The 25713-nt window shown below is 38.0% G+C and overlaps 1 protein-coding gene and 1 long non-coding RNA gene across 2 annotated transcripts in view; both read right to left on the bottom strand.

The window, feature by feature from the left end:
* CHSY3 (chondroitin sulfate synthase 3) overlaps window positions 1–25713 on the bottom strand; it is a 339922-nt gene that overhangs the window by 280445 nt on the left and 33764 nt on the right. The gene's annotated exons all lie outside the window — the stretch shown is intronic.
* LOC142873761 (uncharacterized) lies at window positions 1820–20425 on the bottom strand. Its single transcript, XR_012921736.1, has 2 exons — window positions 17265–20425; window positions 1820–17098 (listed from the first exon to the last, which is right to left on the bottom strand). It is a non-coding gene; the product is annotated as an uncharacterized LOC142873761 (long non-coding RNA).

The following is a 25713-nucleotide window of genomic DNA, read 5'->3' as shown; positions in this document are numbered from 1 at the left end:
GTGAGAATCTGCTTACTATTACATTTTGGCTTTTCTCTGTGGAGAAGACACATTCTAACTACATGTAAGATCATATAATCTGCAAACAGAGGCAGCACTACTTTTTACTTTCCTATTTAGATACTTTTTGTTTCTTTACTTGCCTAATTGCTCTAGCTAGGACTTCCAGTACTATGCTGAATAGAACTAGTGAGAGTCCTCTTCTTGCTCCTGGTCTTAGAAGAAACACTTCTAGCTTTTCATCTTCATCTTTAAGTATGTTTGCTGCAGGCTTGTTGTATATGATCTTTATTGTATTGAGGTACATTCCTTCCAAATGTAATTTTTGAGAGTTTTTAATCATAAAAGGATGTTAAATTTTGACAAATGCTTTTTGTGCAGCTATTGATCATATAATTTTTATCCTTCATTTTTCACTGTGTTAATATGGTATATCACATTTCCTGATTTGCAACAGTTGAATCATCCTTGCATCCTAAGGATAAATTCTACTTGATCATAGTAATCAAGTAGATTTAAAGTGCTGTTGAATTTGGCTTGCTAGTGTTTTTGTTGAGTATTTTTGTATCTATGTTCATTAGGAGTATCCTTGTCTGGCCTTAGTATCAGGATAATGCTGATCTCATAAAATTAGTTGATAAGCATTCTCTCTTTTTCAATTTTTTGAAAGAGTTCAAGAAGGATTGGTATTAGTTCTTCTATAAATGTTTGGTAGAATTCACCAGTGAAGCCATTAGTTCCTGGGCTTTTCTTTGTAGGGAGATTTTTTATTACTGATTCAATCTCCTTACTCATTATTGCTCTCTTCAGATTTTCTATTTCTTCTCGATTCAGTCTTCATAAGTTGTATGTTTTTTAGAAATTTATCCATTTCTTCAGTTTATTCAACTTGTTAGTGTGTAATTGTTCATAGTCTCTTATGGTCTCTTAGATTTCTGTGGTATTAGTTCTAATGTCTCCTCATATTTTCTGATTTTACTTATATGAGTCTTCTCCCTCTCTTGTTATCCCCTTTGTATAGCTGGTCTAGTTAAGGTTTGTCAATTTAGTTTATTATTTAAGAAAACCAACACTTAGTGTCATTAATCTCTTCTATTGTTTTCCTGGTCTCTATTACATTTATGTCTGCCCAGATCTTCATTATTTCCTTCCTTCTAATAAATTTGGTATTAGTTTGTTAATTTTTTGTAGTTCATTGAGATGTAAAGTTAAGTGTATTTTTGTGTGTGTGTGTGATCTTTTTTCCTTCATGTGGGCATTTATAGCTATAAATTTCCCTCTTAGAACTGCCTTGCTTCATCCATAAGTTTTCATATGTTGTGTTTCCATTTTTGTTTTTCTAAAGATATTTTTTTATTTTCCTTTTGACTCGTTCTTTGACCCATTGGTTGTTCAGAAGGGTGATTTTTTTTTACACATATTTGAAATTTTCCAATTTTCCTGTGTTAATTGATTTCTAGTTTCATTCCTTTGTATTTGGAAAAGATGCTTGACATGATTTCCATCTTATTAAATTTGTTAGGACTTGTTTTGTGACCTAACATATAATCTATCCTGGAAAATGTTTTGTATGTGCTTGAAAAGAATGTGTGTTCTCATACTCTTAGACAAAATGTTCTATTTGTGTAAAGTTTCTGTACAGCAAAAGAAACAATCAAGAAAATGAAAAGGCAACCAAGAGAATGGGAGAAAATATTTGCAAACAATTTATCTGATAAAGCGTTAATATCCATAACATATAGGAAACTTATACATAATAGAATAAATACACAAATAATCTGATTTAAAAATGGGCAAAGAACTTGAACACACATTATCCCAAGTATACAAATGGCCAATAGGTATATGAAAAGGTGCTCAAAATCACTACATCAGGGAAATGCAAATCAAAACCATGAGATTTCACCTCACTCTTGTTAACACGGCCATTATCAAAAGGTCAAAAAATACCGAGTGTTGGTAAGGATGTGAAGAAAAATAACACTGCTGGTAAGAATATATCTTGGTACAACTATTATAGGAAACAGTATGGTGGTTCCTCATAAAATTAAAAATAAACTACCATATGATTCACCAATCCCATGTCTAGGTATACATACAACTGAAATAGAATCACTATCTTTAGAGATATCTGCATATTCACTGTAGCATTATTCACAACAGCTACTATATATAGAAAACCTAGATGTCAATGGATAAATGAATAAAGAAAATGTGGTATATACATACAACAGAATATTATTTAAACTTAAAAGTAGAAACAAATCCTGCCATTTGCAGCAACATGGATGAACATGGACGACATTATGCTAAGCAAAGTGAGCCAGACACAGAGAGACAAACGCTGCATGATCTCACTTATATTTGTAACCTAAAAACATTGAACTCATAGTAACATAGAAAGGTGGCTACCCAGGTACAAGTGGTGGGGAAAATGGGAAGATGTCGGTCAAGGTCTAAACCTTCAGTTATTAGATGAATATATTTTGGAGACCTAATGCACAGCATGTTGACTATAGATTTTTTACAGAGTACAAATAAAGTTTAGATTAAAACAAAATTATCTATGAATACTTATACAATTTCAATCCAAATAAAAAGTTCACTTAAATGTATAATCAGGTTTGGGTTGTTAAATTTAAAACAGGTACTTTTTAACCTTCTAATCCTACAATTTTAAATTTTGCCTTGGCCTAACTTTAGATGATAATTTCCTTATATGGAGAAATCTTTTTTGGAAATATGCTTACTTCCAAAATCCCCTAACCTGACTTCAATATTATTATTTAGAAAACTGCTATAAAAAGAGAAATTAAAATTTCTAGAAATGTCTTTCTTTTCTTAAAAGAAAAAAAATACTTCAACCATGCTACATAACATCAACCCATATACTGAAAGACAAAAGAAATAGCTGGTGAACAAAATAGGAATATTCATAAAGGTTAAAAATTCAGCCCAGCACCATTACTGCACTTCACCTAGTCAAGCTGTACTTCTATGCTGCTATTCAAGTCACTGTTAAGTGTGGGAAGACTGTTAAAAATAAATTTTGCAGTTAGAATAATATTTTTATAGGTTCACTTCACTCAAAGTCTTGGTCTTTTTCCTCTGAGAGAATCAGAGCTCACATCTACAGAAATTTAAAAAAAAAAAAAAAAGTACCAGCAAGGTGAAGAGTTGTTTTAAATAACTTGCTGACAAAGTTTGGGAGCTGTTGTTCAATACACCATGGGTTTTCCTTACTCAGAAGAGAAACTAAATAAAAAAGCCACAGCATTTTTACATGTGCTGTTATCTGCAAGGTATTATGCTAATTACTGTGGGGGACAAAAAATGAGTGAGGAATCCTCAAGTTTTATCTACCCGTCTCTCCTTCTGTATTGTCCAAAGGAGAAAATCAAAAGTCCCCTCTCTCTCTCTTCTTTCCTATGTCCTTAACATAACATGTAGCAGAGTTTGTTAAATTTTCCCAAAAGTAGTACCCTCAATGGAAGAGGAGATGAGATACATACCCTCAAGGACTTGATGGGATAAGACCAATGCTTACAAGTAATTTCTTTTATGTTAAAACTTAAACATTCCTACAAATTAGGTATTTAATTTTATTCCTTAACATAGCCTTATTTCATCATAACGTTCCCCCTCAAAGCTTCGAGCAAAGCTGATACTTCAGGGAGCTCTGCCATGTTTACTGTGTGGCTTTTCTTAGCATGTCCAGGCCACTTTTAAAGGAACAAACTAGCAACAGGCACATGTGCCATGTTCCACAGTCCTCCTGCCCCACAATTCCCCAATGCCCAATCTCACCTACAGCACACAGGGCAGGAATGTACAGAAGGCTTCAGAATGATTCATGGACTTTGAATATTAGAGTAATCGGGTATTTAAACTGACATCTGTTTTTACTGAAGCACAAAAGATCCACCATGCATGCTCATTTTATTTTAATTTACAGTCTAGTTAATTTTGGTAGATAAATTCAAAGAAACAGAAAGAAAATAAGAGGTTTCTTAGTACTGAATATTAGTGTACTAAAACTATCATTCAACAGCAGCATTTGCTAAGGAGGTGACACAATAATCCTTTTGGTTCCATCCACTTTTTAATTAAAAAACACCCACTTGTTTTGTGTAAAATATGAACACACACATTGTGAAAGTTATAGACAAAGGAGCCTTTTACTTTGTTCCCCTTACCTGTATTGTTTTGTTATTTTATAAGCAGCATGCATTACTTCTGTAATTCTTTTAGAAAAGGAAAAAAAAAAACTACAGAACTTGGAATTTTCACCAATGAACAGCATAAATTTGTTTTCATGCAACACTTTCAAAACTATATTGATCTAAAAATTAGATTAAATAGTTACAAATATATGCTGTAGTCAATAGATCAAAATACTAAATACATTTTAGTGTCCCAAATGAGTCACTTGAAGGCCCTTTACCAAAGGCAATTTATAAGAAAGACATAGCTTATAATTGTTTAAACAAATTAAAATGGATCTCTTTCTTGATACCTTACCTTACCAGTCTAGAACAAATAGTCTTTTCTTTCCTCTGCACTCCCACCAGTAAACTATCATGGTTGTTCAGATGGGTTATTTATCTCAGTCAAAAAAAGGAACCCTCTAGATCAGAGGTGCTGGCTCTTCCTCAGATTAATTTCAGTTGGCCCTTTTCCAAGCACCACAGGAGGAGAAATTGCAGACTTAATGCTGAAGCCCAGGAGGAAATGATAGTTCTGTGACTATCACTTTCTAAATAGAAAATCTAAGAGCAACCATTAGCAAAGAGAACTAGCATGGAATAGGGGGAGGATATTCACAGAAAGAGACTTTACTACAACTCTCAAATTTGTGTGTTCCCTGGCTCTGTGCAACTTGCCTAGCATTTATCTAATTTGGTGAGATTTCCAGTTAATGCCTTCCAAATTTTATGACAATGTTTAATGATTAACTCTAAAAACCTTAAAGATCATTATAATATTCTGTGTGCATGACCTATGTATGCCTCCTCAATACTACCTCTATGTGGTACTGCACAATTTAATTCTTCAAAAATTTATTAAAAACTTATATTCTCTAGAGCTCTGAATCAGACCTAACCCTGTGTGCAAGGTATTTTGAGTATCATAATCTATGCTTTATCTAATTTTATCTACAAGATATTTTTAAAGGAAAAAAATTCTCAAGGATAATGATTATTGACTTAAATTATTTATTACTGTGTTACCTAAATAAGTACAAAGATATCACTAATTACAAAATAGATAGGCTTATAGTCTACATAATAAGATAGTTTTATTTATGTAGACTTAATTTACAAATGAAACACCAACATGGAAAGCCACTGAAATTTGAATTAACATTAATTTCGGCATTACTTTATTGTGACAATTGCTTTTCAATTTGTTTAGGGTATTGCCTTCAATGGCACAGGTTCTTTTGAGTTCAGCATGCATTTATGATCACCATTTGATGAATCAATTCCTCCAAAATTTTCACTATTTGAACTACTGTAAAACCTTTTTCACTCACAGTGTGCATTCATGACATTCTAATCTTCATTTGGTGCTAACACAGCACGACAATATCAGTCTGACTCTCTTTTGCTATCCTTAGCTCGTGATAATGGACAGTCCTATTGTGCTTCAATGGAAGAGTAAGATAGACACAAATATCAACACTAATACTTCATGGCAAGGCTCAGTTATAATGGCATCATACAGATAACTCACAATATGTTCATGTGCCAATATATATTATTTAATTATCATTTTAGATTTTAGAAAGATTATTCAACCCCCTCTAAGCATCAGTTCCTTTATCTGTAAAATCAAGATAAAAATATACACTCATGGTTATTGTAAAAACTAAACAAGGTAATGTAGACCATGTTATGCATGGTGCCTGGTACATATTTTTTATTCTACCTAATCAGTACTATTTCCTTTGGGAATAACATTTAAGGATGATTATTTTATATTATTGTACCTGAATAAAATCTATATTCAATAAAAGGTACATTTATTTAATTTTATGAAAGTTGTTAAAAGTTGACAAGTATAATTTTGCAAATATATAATAGTAATTTAGGGGCTAACACAGGAAAATAATGGACTCATTTAAATAAAACAAATTAACAGTGTTTGTATAGTGGTGATGTTTCTGTCTGGTTATCTTCACATGTTATGTGGATATTATGAGCTAGTATTCATATTATGAATATTTAAATGGGCTTTTCTATATCATAAGTATATCTCAATAAACCCATCATAAATTGAATATATCATTAAGTCAAAAATGTATTTACTACACCTAACCTACCAAACATCATAGCTTAGCCTAGCTTACCTTCAATGTGCCCAGAACACTTACATTACCCTACAGTTGGGCATAATCATCTAAGACAAAGCTAATGTAATTTACTGAATACTGTATGGAAAGTAAAAAAAAGAATGCTTATGTAGGTACCACCAAAAAGTCAAAAAAAAGTCAAACCATCATAAGACAGGAACCATGTCTATACGATTATAGACATGTATACTTATAATTATTATTTAGGTAAATAAATACATATGTGTATATAATAGTCTGTACAGTCAAATGCACTCACACAGATCTATACATCTATATTTACTATACATATATACATACAGTATATATATGTATAAATATATATGCATATATATGCGCACAAACACATAAAGATAGACATTGCAGTATTTTTAATAATGAAATTTAAAAGCAGAGTTTATAAAAACAGGGACAAGGTCAATATTATGTAATTTTCTAAAAATAAATAGTGTATTCTTACATCTTGAATAATCTTTATTGAATTACTAAGCTGTGGATTTCTTTTCACAATGTTTTTTAAAAGTTAACATGATAGCTAAAGATTATATTCCTAAAAATAGTACTTGCACAAAAATCTGACATCTTTTTGACAATTACCACTCTTGAAAAACTTTAATTTCTGAATCACATTAAAATTATCATTACAAATGCTGAGAATGAGTTCAGCAAAAGTCAAAAGAAGATTCATCATACCTTAAACAATATGATGATCAGAAATTCACCTCATATGTGTAGTAAACAAAGAATTAATTCAGTTTGCTGTAAACATAAAGTTAGCAAAATGCCTATTTAAATCCCTTTTGATCTAGAAAACAGCTTTAAATCTCTTATCCTTTGTGTGTAGACACTCACAGTGCATGTAAGCAATGAGAATATATTCTCCCATGCTCTCAGGGACTAAGGTAATATGAACTGGGAAAGGGAATTTACAGCATTTCTATGTAACGTCAACCCTTTAAAGAACTCTTTCAATGGCATTATAATTTGATTAGCATAAGCACTCTAGGATTCTAAGATAATGTGTTGAGATAATACTTTTTTTTTTACTAGTTCTGTAAGTCAGGTAACATACAATGATCCCTAGTGAATAGGAATATCTGCTACTATAATATGAAATAGAATAGTAAGAATTTAAGATCTGTCTGAGCATTATGTCTTTATATCCTCAAGCTTTAAGGTCATCTCATCTTGAGGCAGCAATTATAAAAAGACTTCCCGTGTTAATTAATATCACAGGGTCTGCATGAAAGAGCTATGAGCATCTTTATTTCCAGCCCATCATTATCAACCCCTGCGAAGATTATTTATGTCTCAAATGTAAATTCAAACTAACTGAAATAAACTTGACTATACTATATTAACTCAAATCATCATTCAGGTAGAATAAGACTTTCCATAATTCTAAGTCTTCGTTTAGCAAAAACCCAGACTTGAATTTTGCCTTTTATTTTTAATCTAAAAATCCTTTATATTCAAAACTAGTAATATAACTAAACTTATATTTAGACAAGCAAGTAGTAGGCTTGGTTTTTAATTCAAAACAACTTGTTTTAATATTATGTTATTATTTGGAAACAACAATTCAAAGTATGTAACTTCTAAGTTTGTTTCATTTTTTTAAATCATGCACAGAGATAGTACCTGAGCCTATTATGCAAAATAGTACTTGAAGAAAATTAATAAAAAGGTAAATTCCCATTAAAATATTATAAAATTAGAGTCTTAAAGAGTCATAGTAAAAACTCTTTTGACAAGAGGGTACCTTGGTGAATACAGCCTGATGTTCAGCATGACTTGAAGCTCCACAGAATAACACAGATCGTCTGAGCCTGCAGAGCTCACACTTGAGTGGATGAGATAGAAACCAAAAAGAGAGTGAGAGTGAAAGAGAACTCCAAATGAAGAAAGAGAATTCTTCTACATAGGGAAAAAAGGAAGACTTTGTGGAGTTTTGAAATAGCCCTGTAAGATACTGGGCTATAAAGACAATGGACACCTTCCAGCTTCTGTTTACTGCTTGTTTGCTAACCACGAGGCATTATAAATACATTATGGGATGCAGAAGAAAAAGACAAAGAATACAGAAACCGGAGTCTCTCAGCTAAGAAGATCCAGAACAGGTTAAGCCTATCAGGGGCAGGATGAAGTAAGAGTCACTGTGGGGGCAGATGCATGACCAGTGTGTAAACAACTGAGTTATAAAAAGGGGACTAACACACAAAGGAGGGTCCCTGCCCGGAGAAGAGGCCACTGCGCTGGCACTCTGGGGCTCGGACCCTAGCTCGAGCTGGACAATAAAACTCCTTTTGTTAATTACAGCCTCGGTGACTCTGTCTCTCTGTCCTGCGGCCCTGCGAATCTCAAATATAACAGTTGGGGGCTCGTCCGGGAGTCCCACAGACCACTGGGACGCAGAGCCAGGGAAGGAGTGTATAGATTGGAGCCCGGACTAGTGGACTGGCATTAGGACCTAGGCGGACGCGCTGGTGGGTCGCCGGTGGAGGCCAGATGGAGACGTCTGCTGGCCTCCTTGGAAACCCCACGGCTGACCTTAGAGCTAGAGGCTCAGTCAGAAGGGAATGGGGAGAGATTCCGGAAAGGTATATCATTGTTTTTCGTTTATTCGTTTGTTTGAGGGAGTGATTTTGTCCTGTGTCTAAGATTTCTTTTCAAGAATGAGGCAAACTGATGACGCCATTGCCTATCCTTGTGAGTCACTTTAAGGATGTGAGGGCGGGGGCACAGGACCTCTGTGAGGGGAGAGAGACGCCGAAGTGAACAGAATGGCGGCACCCAGGCCCCTCCCGGTGGCACTCGACCCCGCCCCCACTGGTGGTGGCAGCCGTGCTCCCACCTGCGGCACCTAAAGCCGCAATGGAACCACTGACACGGGGACCAGCTTACCAGACTAGGCAGCGGGATGGATGAGTTCCAGATCCGTAGACTGTGAGGGCGCTCCCCCTAGAGTGGCGGGACCCTCTGGAGCAGATGGGGAACAGACATACCAGTACTGGCCCTTCTCCACCAGTGACCTCTACCATTGGAAATCCCAAAATGCAAATTTTTTTCTGAAAATCCGAGATTTAATTAACCTTTTAGATTCGGTCCTTTTTTTTTACACACCAGCCCACTTGGGAGGATTGCCAACAGTTGCTTAAGGTACTTTTTACAACTGAAGAGAGAGAGGGAATCCAAGCAGAAGCACAGAAGCTGGCTCCAGGAGAGGACGACAGACCTACCATCAACCCCCGAGTCATCAACCAGACCTTTCCTCTTGAATGGCTACCCTGGGATCACAATGAGGCTGTAGGTAGGGGGCGTCTCCAGGTCTACTGCCAGACTCTGATGGCCGGTCTCCGAGCAGCGGCACAGAAGCCAACAAATTTGGCTAAGGTAGGAGATTTCCATCAGGGGCCTGGGGAAAGTCCGGCAGCTTACCTAGAGAGAATTATGGAAGCCTTTCCGCAGTACACTCCAATAGATTCCACCATAGAAGAGAGTAAAGTGGCCGTCATGATGGCCTTTGTAAATCAGGCAGCCCCAGACATTAGGCTAAAGGTGCAAAAGATAGATAGGCTGTGCGAAGAAGAAAAAAAAAAACCTCTACAGAACTTGCTAGAAGTGGCAGAAAAAGTATATAATAACAGAGAAACACCCAAAGAAAAGTTAGAGAGACTAAGATTAGAAGATAAAAAGTTTCAGGTGGGCGAGGCGCGCAGGGCAAACAAAGAAACGGCCAAGATGCTACTCGCAGCTACGGGAGGAGGTCAGCTAGGGGAAAGAGGCTGAGAGCAACCCCAGAGGGAGCGGCTAGGCAAGGATCAGTGCGCCAATTGCAAAGAGCATGGACACTGGGCTAGGAACTGCTCCAAGAGGAAGGGGCTAAATCCTCCGAGAAGGTTATGGTGGTGGGGCAAATAGAGGATGAATAGGAGAGACAGGGTTCGGTTCCCCTCCCGGAGCCCAGGGTAACTTTAGAGAAGAGCCCGGTCAATTTCCTGGTAGACACGGGGGCAGAACATTCAGTGATTACTAAAACCATGGAAAACTGTCTAACAAGCCTAGCTGAGTGCAGCGGGCAACTAGAACCTAGCCCTACCAATAGACTACACGGCAACAGTTAGACTTAAGTTCGGGGCAAGTGAGTCACACCTTCATGGTCATTCCAGAGTGCCCCACCCCATTATTAGAGAGAGATATACTCAAAAAATTAAGAGCCCGTATTTACTTTAAAGAAGAAAAAATGATAATAACTGATGATAAAGGCAACCTTATTAGCAACCCCCAGGTCACTCAAATCTTGACCTTGGCACAGGCAGATGAGTAAAGACTATACCAGCCTGTAAAGACTATACCAGCCAGGAAAAGGACATAAAGTACTGGCTCTGCAAATTTCCCAAAGCCTAGGCTAAAAAGGGGGGGGGGGTGCAGGGTGGGCAAAGCATCGGCCACCTCTATACATTATACATTAAGTTAAAACCAGGGACTGAGCCAGCCCGAGTTAGACAGTACCCCATGCCCCAGGAGGCTAGAGCGGGAATAACGCCCCACATTCGAAGGCTCCTAGACGCCGGGATTCTCCGGAAGTGCCAGTCAGCCTGGAATACTCCTTTGTTGCCAGTAAAAAAAAAAAAAAAATGGGTAAAATAAATTATCGGCCTGTGCAGAACCTCAGGGAGGACAACACACGTGTCCTAGACATCCACCCTACAGTTCCAAACCCCTACACCCTACTAAGCTTCCTTCCTCCAACGCAGATTTGGTACACTGTCCTAGATTTAAAGGATGCCTTTTTCAGCCTAGCCGTGGCCCTGCACAGCCAAGAAATATCTGCCTTTGAGTGGCAGGATGAAGACAGGGGGATCCAGGGGCAGCTGACTTGGACAAGACTGCCCCAGGGGTTTAAGAACTCACCCACTTTGTTCAACGAGGCTCTTCACAAAGACCTGGGGGCTTCTGTTGGACACTCCTCACACTGAGTTCCAGACTCCTGCCATCCTGAACCCAACCACGCTCCTGAGCCGGAAACGCCTAAACATAGCTGCCCCGAGATCCTGGCCAAGACCCACATGGCCAGGAAAGATCTAAAAGACTGCCCTCTTCCAGACAGCGACCTGACCTGGTTCACAGATGGGAGCAGCTTTGTCCGGGACGGACACAGGTATTCGGGGGCGGCTATAGTGAATGAGCGGGGTAATCCTATCTGGGCATCACGCCTCCCACAGGGGACATCAGCCCAGAAGGTGGAACTGGTGGCATTGACGGAAGCCCTCCGCAGGGCACAAGGAAAGAGGCTGACGGTATACACCGACAGTCGCTATGCCTTTGGGACAGTACACACACATGGGGCTCTCTATAAAAAGAAAGATTTCATCACAGTGGAGGGCAGAGAAATCAGACATAAGCCTGAAATACTTCAGCTGCTAGAAGCCATTTTGTTGCCAAAAACAGTGGCAGTAATCCACATTCTGGGACCCCAGAAGGGGGATTCTCTTAAAGCCCGGAGCAACCGGGCTGCAGATACTGAGGCAAAAAGGGCTGCAGAGGAACCAACACTAATAAATGTTCTATATTTGAGTTTGCCACCTCCTAGAATGGGAAAGATGCCCCCCAAACAGGATTAATCCAGCACAGATATAAACTGGGCCAAAAAAAAACTGCAGGCAACACAGAGTAAAGATGGTTGGCTCCAAGATAGCGAGCACCACCTAGTAGTGCCTGATACCTTAGAGAGCCACCTATTAGGACACTTGCACCAGACGACGCATCTGGAAAAAAGGAAGATGCTAGACACCGCACAAATCAAATTTAAATCACAAAAAAAGTAGCAAAAGACATTGCCCGAAATTGCCATGTCTACCAGGTCATATAGCCAGGAAAGATCAGAGAGACCCATGCAGGTACCAAGAAGCGGGCCAGGCAACCAGGATTATTTTAAGAAGTAGACTTTACAGAGGTAAGACCCGAAAAATATGGGTACAGATATTTGTTGGTCATGATAGACACTTTCTCAGGATATGTAAAAGCTTTTCCTACTAAAGGAGAGACTGCCTTAATAGTAGCAAAGAAAATATAAAAGAAATAATTCCCAGGTACGGGCTGCCGCAGAGCATAGGATCTGACAATGGGCCAGCCTTCACAAGTCAGGTCAGTCAAGGGCTAGCCCGGGCACTGGGGGCAGATTGGAAGTTACATTGTGCATATAATCCCCAGAGCTCAGGGCAGGTAGAAAGAATGAACAGAACCCTAAAGGAGACCTTAACTAAATTGGTCCTAGAGACTGGCGGAGACTGGGTGACCCTCCTTCCCTTTGCCCTGTTCCAAGCCCAAAACACCGCTTACCATTTGGGCCTAACCCCCTTTAAAATTGTGTATGGTACCCCTCCACCTGTAACCCCCAGGGTGAGCCCCGAGGCTCTCCCGGAACACCCTAGAGAGGTGCTGCAAGCTGTACAAGCTCTGCAATGTGTTCACAGCCAAGTGTGGCCGGCTCTCCAAGCCATCTACCAGACAAATGGGCCAAAGAGCGAGAGTATTAAACACTTATATCACCATCATCAGCCAGGGGATTGGGTGTAGATAAAATGGCATAACAGTAAAACCCTAGAGCCTAAATCGAAAAGACTGTTTCAAATTATTCTTGTTACCCCCACTGCTCTTAAGGCTGACGGGGTAGCAACCTGGATCCACCACTCCTATGTGAGACCGGCTGGTGAGGACGAGCAGAAGCAACGGCAGGACGAGTAGAGGCGACAGCAGACCTCACACATCCACTAAGGACCAGGCTGACCCATGTGGCGTCTGCGCAGTAAATGAGACTACTGACTCAGATGCTGGTAAAACTGCTAATTGCCCTTCTAAGACTCAGACTAAAACTAGTTACACCAAAGATTTAGACTAAGCTGCAAAGATGGGGTTTGGTATTGTTCTATGTTTCATATGCAAGTGCATTATGGATATCCTGCTCTTGGACCAAAGTTTTGCAATTGTGATTAATAATAAAAACCCACATCTGCCATATAAACTTACATGGGAAATAACTTAAAAACCCATGAGGTATATAATAGCACCTCAAGGGCAGAGCCACTAAACATCTGGTGGCCAAATTTATATTTCAACTTAAAAAAAGTCAGTCCCCTAGAAAAGCCAGCACAGATAGTATGATATCCTCAGGAGGCCCCGCTACTGCCCCAATCCCCAGTTCTTGGGTAGCTGAACCATAAAGAAAAGATGTAAAATAGACCTCTATAAGCCAGAATAGATTTTACACCTGTCCAGAATTCCGGCCCCCTCAGGAAAACCGTCAGTGTGGGGGTATTAGAGGTTATTATTGTGCCAAATTGTGGTGTGTGACCACAAATGACAGAGAGTAAAAATGGCAGGTACAACCTCTTTTCACTAAAATGTCCTATGTCCAACCTTATACTAGAGACAGGCCTAACCCCCTGCCTAAGCCCATCAGTTTTCAATGAGTCTAAAAAATACTGCATTATGGTACTAGTGTTCCCTAAGGTCATCTGTCATCAAAAAGACACTATCTATGCTGCTTAGACCAGAGAAGGAAAGGACTTCAACTTAATTAAAAAAAGAGAGAGAGGGAGCCTTTCACAGCAATAACCTTAGCTACTCTTTTTGGCCTGGGGGCAATAGGAGCGGGGACAGGCATCTCATCCTTGGCAGTGTAGTATAGGGGGTTCAATAGCTTAAGGGCCGCCGTAGACGAAGACATAGCCAGAATTAAAAAGTCCATCTCCCATCTAAAAAAATCCCTAACTTCGTTGTCTAAAGTAGTGCTGCAGAACCGGAGGGGGCTGGACTTAGTATTCCTCCACTGGGGGGGGGGGCGCTATGTATGGCCCTAAGAAAAGAGTGCTGCTTCTATGCAGACCATACTGGGGTAGTCAGCAAGTCCATGGCAAAGGTCAGGGAGGGACTTGCCCGACAAAAACGAGAGCGTGAACAACAACAAAGATAGTTTAAGTTGTGGTTCAACAGTTCCCCGTGGTTAACTACCCTGCTATCTACCTTGTTGAGACCTATAATAGTGCTCATGCTCATCCTCACCTTTGGGCCATGTATTCTGAATAGGTTAGTCACTTTCATAAAGGAACGAATAGTGTGCAGTTAATGGTACTGCAGCAGCAATACCAAAAAATGAGTCTTAAAAAAAACAGCTCAAAATAAAAAAACGCGAGACCCTACATACGAGCTCATAAGAACCAAGAGAAAGGGGGGAATGTAAGATACTGGGCTATAAAGACAATGGACACCTTCCAGCTTCTGTTTACTGCTTGTTTGCTAACCGCAAGGCATTATAAATACATTATGGGATGCAGAAGAAAAAGACAAAGAACGCAGAAACTGAGTCTCGCAGCTAGGACCCAGAACAGGTTAAGCCTATCAGGGGCAGGATGAAGCAAAAATCACTGTGGGGGCGGATGCATGACCAGTGTGTAAACAACTGAGTTATAAAAAGGGGACTAACACACAAAGGAGGGCCCCTGCCCGGAGAAGAGGCCACTGCGCTGGCACTCTGGGGGCTCGGACCCTAGCTCGAGCTAGACAATAAAACTCCTTTTGATAATTACAGCCTCGGTGACTCTGTCTCTCTGTCCTGCGGCCCTGCGAATCTCAAATATAACTGCCCTCGAATGAAAGTCTATGTAAATGGAAAAGGAGAGGGATCCAGACCAAGAGAACAGGCAAGCAAGACCAGGGTCAGAAATGCATAAGGAATGCCAACCGGGCGAGGAGGAGCCTGCGGCCGGAACGCAGGGTGTAAGGGGCCACATGAGAGGGAGCCATGAAGCAGGCAGTTTTGGACCTTGTGCTCCAAATACATCTTGTTTCTCTGGACTCCCACTTATGGAGTCTCCCATAGAAGATCCTCATATTATATCTGCCAAAGAAGAAAAAAAAATGGAGCATAGTTATGTCCACGATCTTCCTTACAGCTAGGGCGCAGAAATCTGACCTGATCTCGCCCTCAGACGCCTGACACAGGACGCTCGCGACACAGAGAGGCAGGATAGACAGACTGCTTCCCTGCAGAAGCGGTGGCCACCCAGGCAGCTACCTGATCCCCAGTGGCCGGCCCCAGGCGGGGGAGCTGACCACGTCTGCCACCTGCGGCGGGAGCGGCCGCCCGGCCCTGGCGGCCGGTAAGCCAAACCGGGTCTTAGGCGGTGCCGGGATTCTGTGAATTGCCCAAGATCCTTTAATAAATTCCCTGATATTTCACTTAGCCAGAGGTGTTTTTTTTACTTTCAACCAAGAATCCTGACTGACGTGCCACACAAAATTGCTTGGCCTTTATTATGTAGGACACGTAGAACCAAAAGTCAACGAGTGGCAAGTGATAACAATTTTCCCCAAATCTGAGTTTGATTTAGAAGTGTTATTTCTGCCTATCCTGTAATAAATTTCATAAAGTCTATCAAACTTATACATAGGCACAAATTATTTAATGATTAAACACAATATGAACATATATTATCTTTTAATTAATATTTTGCTACAGCTTTAAATTCTGACTTTTTAAATGTCGAGTTCAATTTTGTCATGAACTGTCTTCTGAATCAGTTAGAGGTCCCCAGCCCAGGTCCTAGATCTGTCTAGTCAGAAACTCCTCTGCAGCTACATTGTTTAAAGGAGCATGTAATGGCCACTTTCCTGCACAAACTTTGAAGATGAATATTTTCTGAACAAGAGCCAGTGGTTTATGGAAGCTTCAGCTTAGAGTTTGAGAGCTGTAAATGTTCTAACATTTATTTTAAAATGTAGTATTTCCATGTGATTGACTCAGAATTTGGAACAATATCAATTAAAGGAGTATCCCCATCTTCTTTCTAAGAGCAACAATTTTAGATTTTCTTTACCATCCATTCTTTCTTTTTATTCAAGTAATTCCATTTGTGAATAATTACACTTATGCAGTTATTTGTTATCCTTGTTGTGGATGAATGAACACTGAGACTGGAAACTGTGCCAAATGAATATTTTGTCGAAGTGACAGATTGTCAAGAACCAGCTTTCAATCAGATACCTGACATAATGGCCATAAGAGTGATGCCTGTCCTTCTTTATTTGGCACAAGAAATTGAGTATTCGAGGTAAGGCCTTGTTGTGAGTCTAATTTAGGAACAGAGAATAAAAAAATATAAATTAAACCAAAAATGTCTTTGATTTTCTTATTTCATATTTCACATATGACTATACGTAACTACTAGGAAGAAAGATGAAATGTAACAAGGTAACCCCCCTCATGTTTGTGATCAGAAAGAGAGGTAATTTAAACACCAAAGGGAATGCTCAAAACAAAATATTTCAGAAAGTTTCTCTCAGAAATATGAATTTGAATACTTAAAATTTCCTCACAATAAGAGCTAAGTGCACAAGCTAAAGCATGTTGTAACCAAAGAAATTTTGTTTATCTTTACAAGAAATGTACTTCTTAGCACAGTAATTAAAAGAGCTGTTTTAGTATTTGTCTTCCTTTTATAGCCCAGCTCTCAGTATGATTCATTTAATGTGAGGGTCTAATTCTTACCATGACTAAGAATGTCACTGCATTTTGGAGTGGCCGCTCTCAGTGCTCCTGAGACAGCAGGGTCGCAGTCCTGAGCAGCCCAGCCTCAGGCAACAAAGCTCCTTCTAGTCGTGAGACCCAAACCTCTCTAGAGAGACCTGTTTTCTCACTGCGCCTCTTCTCTTTCCTCATACCTTATTCATAACAGACCCCTACTGGAAATAGAAAGACGTCACTATTATTTTTGGAAAACAAAATATGACATCTATGTTTAATTACCAATTCTATCCAGGACTAGTATTGGGCCCTTTTTTTATATATACTTCAGGACAAATGAACAACTATCCTGAAGAAATGAACAAACAAAAGCTTCCTACCTACCTCTTCAAATCCAGCATTATGCCTCTAGAATTTTCCACACACTGCTGCTTCAGTTATCTTCCTAAAAAGGATATTGTAATACAGAACTTCAGTACTGAACAATATTCAATAGTGTCTATTAGATTTAAATGAATTCTTCTGTATTACTATATACCTGGCATTTATATATCTGGCAATCAAACCACCATATTTGGGGTTTTTTTTCATTTCCTCACATAAAAAAACACTTTAAATTGCAGTAAATAGAGCATCTGCAGCAGTATGCATATTAAAATATTCTTATCAAGTATAAAAGAGTACAAAGTACTGCCCCCAAATGACTAATTATATTACAATAGATAATTAATTATACATTGAAATGAGATAATGATTTGTATTCTAATTTTTATCCCATAATTTTCACACATCATTATATCATAGCATTTTTATATTTCACATAATATAAATAAGAAATCATTTTTAGGGCTGGGTGTGGTGGCTCACGCTTGTAACCTGGCACTCTGGGAGGCTGAGTTGGGAGGATTGCTTGAGCTCAGGAGTTCGAGACAAGCCTGAGCAAGAGCAAGACCTTGTCTCTATAAAAAACTGAAAAAAAAAAGAAATAATTTTTAATGGTTGTCTATAATGCTGTCATACGGATGCACAGTAATTTATTTAACCACTTCATTATATTGTTTAGGTTGTCTCACATTATAAATGCCATTACAAAAATCCAAAATCATCTCTGTTTTCCTTAGGATGAATGACTACAAGTGACATTGCTAGGTCAAAGGATAGATTACACAAAAGCAACATTGAAAACCTGAAACTAAAATTGAAATTGTAAGTGTCCATTTCATGTGAACATCAAGAAAAAGTGTTATCTGCTGGTGTTTATCGGTTTCAAAATTAATGTTTGGAATGAATATAAATAAATTTAGGGTTATATCAATCCCATTCCATGGGTATATTTATTATCAACTATTTTTGGAAGTTTTGTTGATTGAATGATTAATGCTTAACCACTTTGGTACGAGCATGGACTGTAGCCGACGGCCACAGAGGAACACGCACAGCGACTGTAGCCGGCAGCCGTGATGTGACTTTTCTAATTTTTCATTTATCAAAATAAAATTGTGAACATTTAAAAATAACATAATGAAAACATATATGTGTATGCTACCTATTCTGATTGACCTTACAAGGAAAGCTGCCTGTGAAGTAAAACAAGCTTTCAGTGCTTCCAGCTGTCCTCGTCACACGAGAGCAAGACCAATGTGTCGTCAATGCGCAGCGCAGACTCCGTGCACTGTGAGGGCCGGTGTGGGCGGCGGCACGGCCGGTGAGCGCCGCACGGGAGGGGTTAAAATTGTAGCTGACTGAATTAAGAAATGGTAAATGACTTTCAGTTGTACCTAATTATTCTACACACAAGTAAAATTAAGTATCACATCACTTTAGACCAGGGGTCCTCAAACTTTTTAAACAGGGGGCCAGTTCACTGTCCCTCAGACCGTTGGAGGGCCAGACTATAGTTTTAAAAAAACTATGAACAAATTCCTATGCACACTGCACATATCTTATTTTGAAGTAAAAAAACAAACAGGCAAAAACACCCGCATGTGGTCCGCGGGCCGTAGTTTGAGGATACCAGCTTTAGATTATTTAAAGGATGTTCTTAAAAATAAATACATCAGGTAAACACTTCTGTTACACTCTTTATACAGTTTCTTAAAAATAATAGATTTATAAACTTGCTCTTAAAAAATCATTGTTTAAATTGGATTTTCCCCAGTTTTAGTTGAATTATTTGTGTATTTCCAAGAGTAGGGGCCAAACAAGCATAAACAGAAACAGCTGTCATGCTGACCAAACCTGACAGCCTGATGCTAATTTCAAAACAGTCCTCACTTTGCCAGGAAACTGGCCATCTTTCCACAGAATCGTGCTTTTATAGGATGCATGATGGCTATTCCTTTGAGGTCATCTAGAGTTTGGACCAGATCAGTTTTGAATCTGCATTCAGCTCTTACATTCTTGTTTGATGGTTTGTCATCCATGCCATCCTAGTCACAGAGGACGTCATCATGACACTGATCTTTATATTCTAGTGCTGCTTTGTACACTTTATCACTCTATGTTAAGATGTTTAAAGTCCATTATCTCATCTAACTGCCACAATCTAGCAGGCGAGCTAGGAGATCAAAAAGGCAAGATGATAAACTGTCCAATGTAAGAGTTAATATAAAACCTAGGTCTCCTCATTCCGGGACAGTCAACATTCCACTATCCTCCTATTATTCTCTGCTCCATTTGGGTAAAAGTAATCCTTACTGGTTAAAATGTTAAAAGTCATTTACTACTACCTTAGAACAAAATAAGAGCCTAAGAAGTATCAATGCACATTACAAAAAAAAAAGTTCTCTTTTAAAAATGGATATTAGTGTTTTAATTCTAATTCCAAATTAACAAAAGCATTTTCTGGGATACACAGAACCATTACTACATTTAAAATATATGAGTTAATATGCATGAATTAGAAAGATATCTACCCAAAGAAGCTGATGATGGACTTTAGTATTCAAAAGTTGTAAACTGTTGATTATTATCAAATCTTAGTAGATAACATAGGTGTGATGGTTAAATGTATGTGTCAACATGGCTAGGATATCATGTCCAATTGTTGATCAAACACCAGTCTAGATGCTGTTGTGGAGGTAATTTTTTAGATGTGATTAAAATTTAAATCAGTAGATTCTGAATAAAGCACATTACTCTCCATATTATGGCTTGGCCTCGTCCAATCTGTTGAAGGACCTAAGGACAAAGAATGAGGTCTCTAAAGAGGAAGGAATTCTGTCTCCAGACTGCCTTCAGACTTAAGCTATGGTATCAGTTCCTCCTAGAATTTCCAGTTTGCCACCCTGCTCTGCAGATTTCAAACTTACCAGTCCCCAGCCCCCACGACCACAATAGTGTGAACCCATTTCTTTTTTAAAAAATCCTTTCTCTTTCTCTTTCCTCCCCTCCCCCTCCTCCTCCTCTTCTTCTTTTTCTTCTCTCTTTCTCTCTCTCTCTCTCAAGCACACACACACTTTCAGATAGATAGATAGATAGATAGATAGATAGATAGATAGATAGATAGATAGATAGATAGATAGATAGAAGATAGATAGAAGATAGATAGATAGATAGATAGATAGATGATAGATAGATAGAAGATAGATAGATAGATAGATAGATAGATAGATAGATAGATAGATAGATAGATAGATAGATAGATAGATAGATGATAGATAGAAGATAGATAGAAGATAGATAGATAGATAGATGATAGATAGATAGATAGATAGATAGATAGATAGATAGATAGATAGATAGATAGATGATAGATAGATAGATAGATATAGATATAGCTTCTGCTATGGAAGCTAGAATGTAAGTATTCGATTTACCTCCCTCTCTTGCAGCTATGGGCAGCTATATGACACAGCTATGAGACGAATATGTAAGCTAAGGTCCATGAGGAGGACTTTTATCCATGCAAAGAAGACCAAATTCATGTCAGGAAAAAGTCTTTCTCCTTCCTACCTGGAACTAGAATTAGATACTTAAAAGTGTCTGAAATCTAAAAGCATGAGAGCAAAAGCCAACACTCAAGGCAAAGTAAAAAGATAGTAAAAGCATGAGACCATGATGGCATCATTTAGCATCACTTAGTTACCTACACATCTGGAAAACTGAAAACCAAAAGCCACGTAGCCAAGTTTTCTGTCTTCTTTAGTCAAATACATTCTTAAAAGACATGATAACTTGTGTAATGTCTATATACACATCTATTCTATATACATATATGTCTATAGACATAGACATATATGTCTATATACATATCTATAGATCAAAAATCTATAGCTGTCAACTGGCAAATGCCAGTATTTGTTTCCTTACAGAAAAGTTAATAAAAAATTTTAATGCCAGTATTAAAAGCCCATAGATAATTTATTAAGTATTTCGTGATTTTCTTAATTAAATTGTAGGACAGCAGTTATTGAGTGGTTTCTTTTAAAAGGCCTTCATTTAGAGCTATGCTGGAAGAAATCAGCCCTTTGTGTGTCAAGCCACACAAAGCAGAATGAGGTCAGTCTGTGCATGGGGACAAAGGGTGGTAGGACAATGTAAACAAGAACGTAGCCATATTTATAGCCTAGATATGCTTTTTTACAAATATGTTAGTTTAAAATAATTTACAAAACTATACTAAACAGTTGTTTTCAGTAGATTATTCAAAATGATAACAAAATATTTTTCAGTTAGTGTGATATATGGGCCTACAGATGTTGCCATAGGCAGGTTTTAATAAAATCAGAGAGGCTAAGCAGAGGCAATTTAAAATTAACTAGATTGGAAAAACTGATGTACACTAAACAAGAATTTGAATAAAGCTATTTCCAAAAGGGGATTAAATTAACCTAGTGGCCTGAGGGTTCCCAGAATCCTAAGACTTCAGCTTACCTGGGAGGCTAGAAGAGATGCTCAATCTCCAGCGGTAGGAGAGGATTCTCATTTATACTTGCCATGGTCTCTTTGTGGCTGTCATCTCATCTGTATGTAGTCTTTCCATTTCTTCTGCCAACAGATGGACTCTGACATAGTCCATGATGTGGTCAGCCCTATGCGGGAAGAATCTGTTTTCCTCTTTTGGTGCTGTGGCCCGGGGAGGCGTCTGACCACCCCAACCTCAGGACGCCACGTGCAGCCCGTCCTGTGCATTCCTTCTCTGTAGTTGGGAAGTTTGCGTACCTACTCTTCCAAGTTAAGATCAACTTCATGGAGCCTTCCAGCCAAAATTTTACTGCCCCCAGAGATGGCTCCTTTTAAACATCTGTGGTGTTTTTCTGACTTATCAATTCCATGTCAGTTTCTACTGTGTTTCCCCGAAAATAAGACCTACCCATAAAATAAGCCCTAGCAGGATTTCTAAGCATTTGCACAATATAAGCCCTAACCCGAAAATAAGACCTAGTGACGGACGTGGCCACACAGCGCATCTGCACAACCCATGCATGGCGTCGCGGAGCGGGAAAGAGGACGAGCAGCCCCTCTCATCTGCCCCATGAGAGCTCTATGGCTTGACATGAGAGATTGGGGCCAATGGTTCTAAAGGAAATAGAGTTGCAAGAAATTCAGGATGGAACTCGGGGTTTGGAGAGTTATGATGATGTTCCAGAAGACAGCTTTATATTTGAATAAATGTAGATTGTTGTACCATACTTTAAAAAAATAACACATGCCCTGAAAATAAGCCCTAGAGTGTCTTCTTGAAGAAGAATAAATATAAGACCCTGTCTTATTTTCGGGGAAACACGGTATGTTACTCATACTCTTATTTGGCTACCTCTTTTTTCCCCTTAGCTATACTCTTCAAGGACAAAGGTCATGTGCTTAGGACAAGGCATGGAATCTTATACTTGGTAGGTGTATCCAATACACTCATTCAGATATGGTCTGATGTCCTGACATTTCTACTGTATGACTTTACATTTTGTAGCTGTACTTTTCTAAAGGGGTTATATGGAATAGCATTCTTATTTCCATAGTCTATCAACAGCTAAACATATGGCTAGCACTTAACAAAACACTGCCTACTAGGATAATTGTAATAAAGATGATAATATCCCCATGCAGCCATATGAATTTTCCCAAGGATTTATTAACAATATAAATCAATGTAAAAGACATACCTAGAAACTAAAAGTTATGAAACACTCATATTAAAAATCCCTCAAACAATAAGGATTTCTACAATGTTGTAGCTGTTTTATTTCCACTATTTATTCCTGAGAATTTTCTTCTGTGTATAATATATATTTCTGTGCAGTAAATGAGAAGTCATCATTCCAATGTAAACTAATTACCAGAACAAGGAATATTTTCCAGATAATATGATGAGTTCTCAGAATATATCCCAATATGTGAGATTCTAGCATGATGCGTATGCCCATGTGCACTTTGTTCCTAAATAGTGCAGCTGAAAGAAAAACAATTACTTTGGATAAAACTGACAACCTACATTTTTATTCTTGCCCTGAGGCACAGTAAAAGATACAATTTTCTGTTTCTATTGAAAATGAAAGCTTTATTCTTATATGTTTTTCCCATAAACATGTTAAGGACTGTAAGGAAGGTAGCAATTTTGGTCTCTGGCATTTACTCCTAACAGTTCTCTCCTGAAAAGATGAAGCGACTCCTTAGCTCCAACTCTGTAGGACAAGTATCCTCAAACTACGGCCCGCGGGCCACATGCCGCTCGCCTAGGACATTTATCCGGTCCGCTGGGTGTTTTTGCTGCTGCTGCCTGTCCTGCTTAGCAGCCGACTCACTCCTCCCAGGCCCACAGTGCGCACTCTCCAATGGTCTGAGGGACAGTGAACTGGCCCCGTTTAAAAAGTTTGAGGACCCCTGCCCTAGGAGAAGAGAATGCAAAAATGTATGACAGCAGCTCTCCATCCTGGGCCTTTACTGTTCGACCTTTGTCACCTACCTCCTTTCTTTCCAATTTCCTTATTCTGTATATACTTGCACTTATCTATTCCAGTATGACATCAAAGTTTTAAAATAAAAATGAAATGTCATCCTTAGACTTCACAGACATAATGCCAATGTAATATTTTCAGAAGAATATGGTCTTTGAAATTAAAAAAAAAACAAAACAGAGTTCAAACAAGACCCTAACAAATCTCTAGCTGTGTGACCTTGGGAAAGTCGGTAACTGTCTCTGACCCTGTTTATAGCACAGGGCAAAGGGAGCTTTGCTTCACCCACTGCCCTCAGCAGCTCAGAAAACTGTGCTGAAGCACCTAGTACGGAGCTTGTTATGTAACTAATGGTCAGTAATTATTGTTATAGCTATATATAAATATAAATCAATTTGATGTTTATTACTATTATTTTTTATATACTCAGAAATGTTCAAAAGTTTAGATTATTGTTCATCATAAGCATAATAAAATTCTAGACATTTCATACATTGCCTAGCATGGTCTTAATTCTATAATGTAAGAGAATAGAAATTAATAGAATCACACTGAGCTACAGATCAGCATTTGGTCAGGTTGTCTACACTGGTTTTTAAGCTACAGTAAGTCCTTGTTCCAATTTCCATTTCCTCCAAAAGTTACATAATATTTTAAGTGTTAAAATGATGCATAGACCCATCTAAATTTACCTCAATAATAATTATAACATTCAAAAGAAGCAAAATAGCTCTACAAAACAATGCCACTGAATTTTTAAATAAAAGAAAATCTAGTAGCTTCAGGTCTAGATTAATTTGGCCAAACCATATTAATTCAATTATACAGAAAAATATGACAAATATGAGCTATTAATAACAAAAAGTATTTTTCATAATTTTATAATAGTCTAAAATCTGTGACTAATAACCATATAAATTGGCCAGTAAGAATCACATAACACTAACATTATTCTTGATGCATTTTGCCTAGGAGTTGTGTGAGCTAGCTGGCAAACTAGATATCCCAAAAACTCATGCACACAAACTGCAATTTAACACTAGTATGGAAAAATGGAAAAACAAAAAAGGTATTAACCATTCCAGTCCTTTACAAAGAATTTTTCCCCTGTAGTGTTTTCAATCACATATCTTCTTTTGGACAAGGAACAAGATGAAAGCAGTTCTTTAAAAAACATAAAATACAAATGTTTTACAAAACTGGGAATTGTCAGTATCACTTCTACACAAAATTGATTATTGCTGTTATACAATAAAACTTGGAAAGCAATAAAATGCATTTTCCTTCGATTTCACAGACACTTTTTACAACTGTCTGCCAAATTTGATAAAATCAATTTTACTCATTATCAACTGTTTCAAACAATTCTCCAAATGACATGCTTGATGAAATGGGACTTTGGTGTAATTCAAATGAAATTTAGTTTTATGAGTTTTGGATAGTTTAAGCGTGTTTGGCAGCTGATTTTTGAATCAATGAGCACAATGTCATGAACATAAAACCTAGTTCATGTGACCATTTTTTAAAAGTGTCAGATTTTCCAAGAAAAGTATAATCAAAATTCATAATGTGTCAAGAATATCAGGACAATGTTGCTATATCTGATAGCTAAGGAATCATTTCAAAAATGGATTGAGGCAAAATAAAATCTGATAATAGCATTGAACACTATAAGCACTAGAAAACAAAGAAATATTAGAGCACTAATAGAATATGAAAACTTGGTTATGATGAAGAAAATTAGAATTTAGTTAAGATAAAGAAAATACAGAATCTTAATATTTATTTAAATCAGGTCCATATAGGACCTCATGAAAATATCTACATTTATAGGGTTTGCTTCAAGTAATTTTATTTTATTACAGAAGTGTCATAATTATTTTATAATTATAATTATGTATTTTAATTAATACACTACCATTCATTAGATTGCTTAG

This window comes from Microcebus murinus, chromosome 11, assembly GCF_040939455.1.
Source record: "Microcebus murinus isolate Inina chromosome 11, M.murinus_Inina_mat1.0, whole genome shotgun sequence".
Classification (NCBI taxonomy): Eukaryota; Metazoa; Chordata; class Mammalia; order Primates; family Cheirogaleidae; genus Microcebus; species Microcebus murinus.
The sequence above is the reverse complement of the archived record's forward strand: the minus strand, read 5'-3'. Positions and strand labels throughout refer to the sequence as shown.